Raw genomic sequence first — 5713 nt, forward strand, 5'->3', positions numbered from 1 at the left:
TCTTTCTGTTGTTGCAGCTTATAAACCTTGTTTCTTTGACCCAGAGAGAAGTTTCAAATAAAATAATGACAAACTTTTGCATTGAAAGCTATTGGTGACTTGTAGTTGTAGTTAAAAATGAGGACCTCAAGCAATCTTCACTCAGTCCTCTTCTTTTAGGATTGGGTTGATTAGCTATTGCTTTTGCTTTTGGTTTCATTTTGGTGATTTTTTGTTTTATTTTGTTTTCTTTTTCTTTTTGTTCTTTTCTACATGCAGAGATCAAGAGTGGTTAGAAGAATTTCAAGTACAAATTCAGATGGCTGGAAAGAGACCAGTCTTTCTAACAGGTCCACATTGTTTGCTGTACTAGGGATTTTTCTCTTGCCTTTAATGTTGCCCATTTCCACTTTTTGGATCCTTTTATCCTGGCATAATTAATACTACATATATATTATAATTATTTAAATTTCAACTCTGAATCTAAGTGCTCTATCTCCCTCCCAAAACCAGAGACATGGATTGAGTCTTGTTTGCTATCGTTTTGATTCTTAGATCGGGAATCATCCTGCGAACACTGAAGGTCCTGTTCCCAAATTGATTCTGTATAGTTCAATAAAGATGCTCTTGGCCAATCAGTTGTGTGGATTTCTACCAACAAGGGTGGAGAAAAGATTTAGGGTGGAGCAAGAGTTACCAGTCATGTGAGATCTAGTATGGAGTGGCCATTGGTGTAGCAGGCAGGATGTTAAAAACACAGTAAGATGAGTGCATATTTGGGGCGCTGAGCTATGACTAATGTCAATTGAGAAATTGAGTTAGGGCAGATTTAGAGGTGTTGAGAAGAGGGTAAAAAGGACAGCTTGCTATTTGGTAGAGGCTTAAAAAAACCTGACAATAGAGCTAAAGCACATCAAAAGTTCCTAAGCATATGTGGCTTTCAAGTGCATTGTAAGGGAACTTGAACAGCTCTGGTAGCTTGGAATTCCTGGAGCTTAAAGTGAGGCAGTAGGAACAACCTTCTGCAGAGTATTATGAGAGCAATCCATGACCATAATGAGCATGTGCAAAGTCATCTTGACCATGAGAGTTAGACTGTCCCACATGTATCTTTTGATTATAACCATTTCTTCTTTGTGATCTTTTAGTGTTCCATTTGCTTAAAACTATTACTGAAAAGGGTAAAATGATTCTAAAGGCTACTCTTCATTGTCAACTATTCATTGGAGATTAATTAAACCCCAACGATAGAGGGAATATGTGAAGAATTTCTGCATAATATAAGGTCAATGTCAAATGAACTTCTTATATGTATCTTTGTGGTAAGATGTTGCAACTTTAACCTAGATCTTTATCAAGAAATATTCTTTCTATTATTTTTTCAGGCATCTGCAGATACATCCTTTTGAGGAATGAATTCTTCTTACTGGAGACTATAGAGGGGACCTGCATTTCAGTGATAATTAAACGTCACTTCAAGACATCAAAGCAAAATATCAAAGTGAGAATGGAATAAATTTATTAAGACAGTGTTTTGCAAACAACTTCTTTCACAAACATCTTTGGCAGGAGAATTCTGAAATTTTGCATTTCCTATTTGACTTTGCTGGTACTCTGACAGAATAAACTCTCAATTGTTTGGGACTTTATGGGGAATTAAACACTACAAACAGAGATGAATGCATCATATGCTCTGCCGTCTGTGTTAATATGGCTTCAGTGAAGAACAATTATGCTACAGCTATTCTTCTGTTTTTTCAAATATTATCCTCATACAAAGTGTGGAATCTAAGGGTTGCTGGATGGATAGGTCGAGAACACTGGCTGAGAGCTACAAACGCAGAAGTGGGATGGTACATGCTTGGGGCGTAAAAAGCCTGTGTGTAGATCATAAACAACTTCAAAATTATTCATTGCTTTAATAATTACTTGGAAGTGGACTTCTGTAAAATGACTTCAGCAGACCAGCATGGTAGAGAAAAAGTAACTGATTCCCTGGAGATTTAAATGCACTGGATTGTGAAACATGGACTTAGAGGTAGAGACAAGTTAGTGAATGAAGACTGGATTATCAATCCTCTGTTGTCTCTTAAGTTTCCCTGCCCCATGGTTTGAGGCCTACAGCAAAAGATTTTTTGGAATGAGGAATAGAATGAAAGCCAATTTGTTGAAAATCCCAGTCATAAGAAAATACAGACATCATCTGTGACAAACATCAAGTCTCAGCATGGCTTCAGCATGTCTGAATGTCTGCTGTCAGCATGGGCTTTTACTGCCATCCCTTTAATAAATGCAGAGCTCCAATCTGCTTCAGCCACATCATCATCTCTTCATTCTGTTGCAGGTAGATTAGATCACTGTGTCTGCCTATGCAGTCTTTCTCTACATATAAGGACCCAAGGAACAATTCTTACTCCAGGGAGCTGTTGAAAGTAATCTTGAATTGCATTGGTGTTGTTAGTAGATGTAATGTCTTCAAATCCCAGAAGACCATGTTTGCAAAGGAGTTGATTGAGGAAGTCTTGGGTATTTCAGTATTAGGGGCAGGTTGGATCGATGAACAGGACCGCCTTCCCAGACTAGATCTTGCAGTTCACATACACGTGAGCCATGCTGACAGGGTACAGCTTCCAAGAAAAGAATGTTCAGTTGAAGATATTGGTCTGTTTGAGAATGGCAAACCCAATGTATTCTAAACCATGCATTCTATTTGAATCCCCGTAGAGAACATGGAAGAAAGAAGCCTTTACTTTTTCATTTTTGCACTCACAGTGATACCAAATCCTCATAGACATTAGAACCTGCACACTGAATATTTATCCATATGTCAATGACCAGATAAGACATCTTGCCTTTTGGACTAATAAACTAATGGATTCTAGGACTTTAAAAATAGTCAGTCATTGTTAAATTATGTGTTCCATAGTCTGTGATCATTGTGACTAGTCCGATTTCTCTGTACAGAGAGATTCATCCTTTACTGTCTGTTGGGGAACACCAACTACTACACCAGATATCTAGAGAAGACCGTTTATGGCATTTTGTCTCTAGTAAGAGTTTCAGGTCAGTTACAAATTTCCAATGGCCACATTACCTTAGTCGGATTTTCATATGATGCTTTGATACAGTCCTTCTTTTTTTCTATAGTTCTTGGCAACATAATTAAAATAGCAATTGTAACCTATTAAAGAAATGCACAGTAATCTATTTGCATGAATGCAGCAGAGAGGATTATAGGATAAACAAGAATTGGAAAGCAAGATATCCTTCCTTCCTAGGACCAAGACCAGGAAATCTTAACTATATAAAAATCTGAGACAAGTTGTCTGAAGTTTGTTCTTTTCTTCAATCATGGGGATCCTAGTGAATGAGCTCAAGTCTGAAGAGTTGGCAAAAATTACCTTCATTTCTGATCCAGGTCAACTGCTGAATACCTCATTCATGGACCTTAAGAAACTCTGTATCCATCCTTCTATAATGTGTATATATCAATGTATCATTCATAGAATGGACACTTTACTGTTGGTTTGAAAGCAACAATTTGTCCCTGGAGAGACACAGATTTCTTCTTTCGCACATTATTTGACAGGCTGATGGTGGGTCTCATAAGTTCATTCCGGGATTTGCTTTACAATAATCATTCAGTTATCTGGAAGAAACACTTTTTAATGTAGTGAGATCTACTAGAACAATATCAACCATCATCTTCCATTCCCAGTTTAATGCTGAATCATTCTCCACTAATTGTCTGTGGTCTCTGATGACAGCAGCATCTCCACAGACTAGTCTGAATATTGCTCTTAGCACTGCATTTAGGATACATCAATGTGATTTCCTTACCACTTTCATTCCCAGGAGAGTTTTTCAATTCATTTCATCTGATGCGTCTAATCTACATTGTCAGCCAGGATGAGTTTTGAGAGTTTTTCTAAAAAAATAAAGAAAAAATGGAAGAAATGAAAGAAAGGAATCCGGCAAGTATATCTCACCAATTGACTCAGAAATCTAAAGTGTTAGTCAGTGGAAATACTAGTGGAAAGTCTGAGATCATGAAGTCTCAACTAGAAGCACTTCTCTCTCCAAGATATTAGTGTAAGAGAGAAACTGCACTATTGGTATCCAAAGCATGGAGAAGTTTACTCTGAGCAGAGGACACAATACTTGCCTTTTATTTCTTACTTAGGACCTTTTTATAATTGACAAAAAGAATAAATGCAATGAGCTCTCAGTAAAACATCTGTTACCTTCCAAATTCTTGGCATTTGGAATAAAGAAATGAATGATATAAAAACTCTGACTTCCAGGAGCCATAAGAACTGCGAAGTCCAGATGTTTCTGAGAGGCTCGCAGCTCTAGATTCCCATATGCAGAAGGCTCAGAACAAGTCTATCTCTTCAGTGATCCAACTCAACTCCTACAAGGACTCACTGAGCTTTCCGAAGTATCATGTATTTCATCCTTTTTTTATAACAAGACAGAAGACCACCTTCCTTCTTCCCATCTCTGATCTCATCATCCTCTTCCTTCTCACTCCACAATGACTGTTTACTCTCGATTAGAGTTAAATTAGTAAACACTAGAGGTACTGAAGGGATATCTGAAGGGAGTTGCAGTCACGACAACACTTGTGACATCACAGAAGAAGCTAGTCCTCTCCATGTTTCAATAGATGTTTCAGGGAGGGCCTACTGTTTATGTCATTGTGATGTGCCATGGCTTACCTGTTAAACATCTTTCCTTACATTGACTAGATTCAAGGGTGCCCATTCCACGTATGTCTCATGTGACACAGTAGAAACCTTGATGTACTCCATCTCTCTAAAGCTAGAGATTTCTCCTTGCTTTATTAGCAGTTACAAACTTGGGATGGAGAAAGGTAGTCAGTGGCTTGGCATGGGTAGAAAAGATTTTGGAACATCTAGTGTAGAAGATTCTTCTAGATAATATTATTTTTCTCAGGTTCATTCCTGAGATATAGAGTTCAATTTTCTTGGTTATCTATGTATCACAAAGGCCAGTATTTTCCCTACAGACCTTTAATTAAATGAATATTGTATATCACATTCTTATTGTACTTTCCTTGACAGGGGACTTCATAAATATTCCTGAATGTGTACTGAAAAATTCTTTTTTCCTATTCCATTATCTGCAACAAAGTGATTTTGGCAACAAAGTGTGCCCAGCTATAGAGTGAGCATAACAGTGTGAGTACTGTGTACTCACTTCAATTAATAAACTCCTAAAAGCTTCTTTTATGTAAAAATTACCAGGCATCAGAAAAGCAAAGGGCAACATGGACTACAGAATTCGGTTCTCTAGTCCCATTTGATATCAAACCTGCACTACCTATCTTCCTGTGTTCCCATGGCCAGAATTAAGGGTTTTGGATGTTTTATCATTATTCGTCCTTAAGTAGCAACCTTAGATACAGGAGGATAGGCAGGGAGAAGAATGACATGTTTATCAGTCAAACCTCAAACTCAATATGTTCATAATACAGGAGGGAGTCTATTTGACATTGTCATTTCTGAATTCTACATTATTGACCTAGTTTGGCAGATTCTATGTTAATATTCCACTGAACCACCTAGCTGTAGGAGCCACCAAAAGTGTGTGTGTGTATATATATATATATATATATATATATATATATATATATATATATATATATATATACACAAACACACACATCTGGCACCAAAATGGTATAAAATTGATGAACCTAAGAACTGCA

At 37.2% G+C, this 5713-nt stretch overlaps 1 long non-coding RNA gene across 1 annotated transcript; it reads right to left on the minus strand.

Moving 5' to 3' along the window:
* Nucleotides 1–235: 235 nt before the first annotated feature.
* LOC134484486 (uncharacterized) lies at nucleotides 236–4547 on the minus strand. The gene is made up of 2 exons (XR_015647442.1): nucleotides 4466–4547; nucleotides 236–3907 (listed from the first exon to the last, which is right to left on the minus strand). It is a non-coding gene; the product is annotated as an uncharacterized LOC134484486 (long non-coding RNA).
* Between the last annotated feature and the right edge of the window lie 1166 nt (nucleotides 4548–5713).

Source organism: Rattus norvegicus, chromosome Y (genome assembly GCF_021556685.1).
Source record: "Rattus norvegicus strain SHRSP/BbbUtx chromosome Y, alternate assembly SHRSP_T2T, whole genome shotgun sequence".
NCBI lineage: Eukaryota > Metazoa > Chordata > Mammalia > Rodentia > Muridae > Rattus > Rattus norvegicus.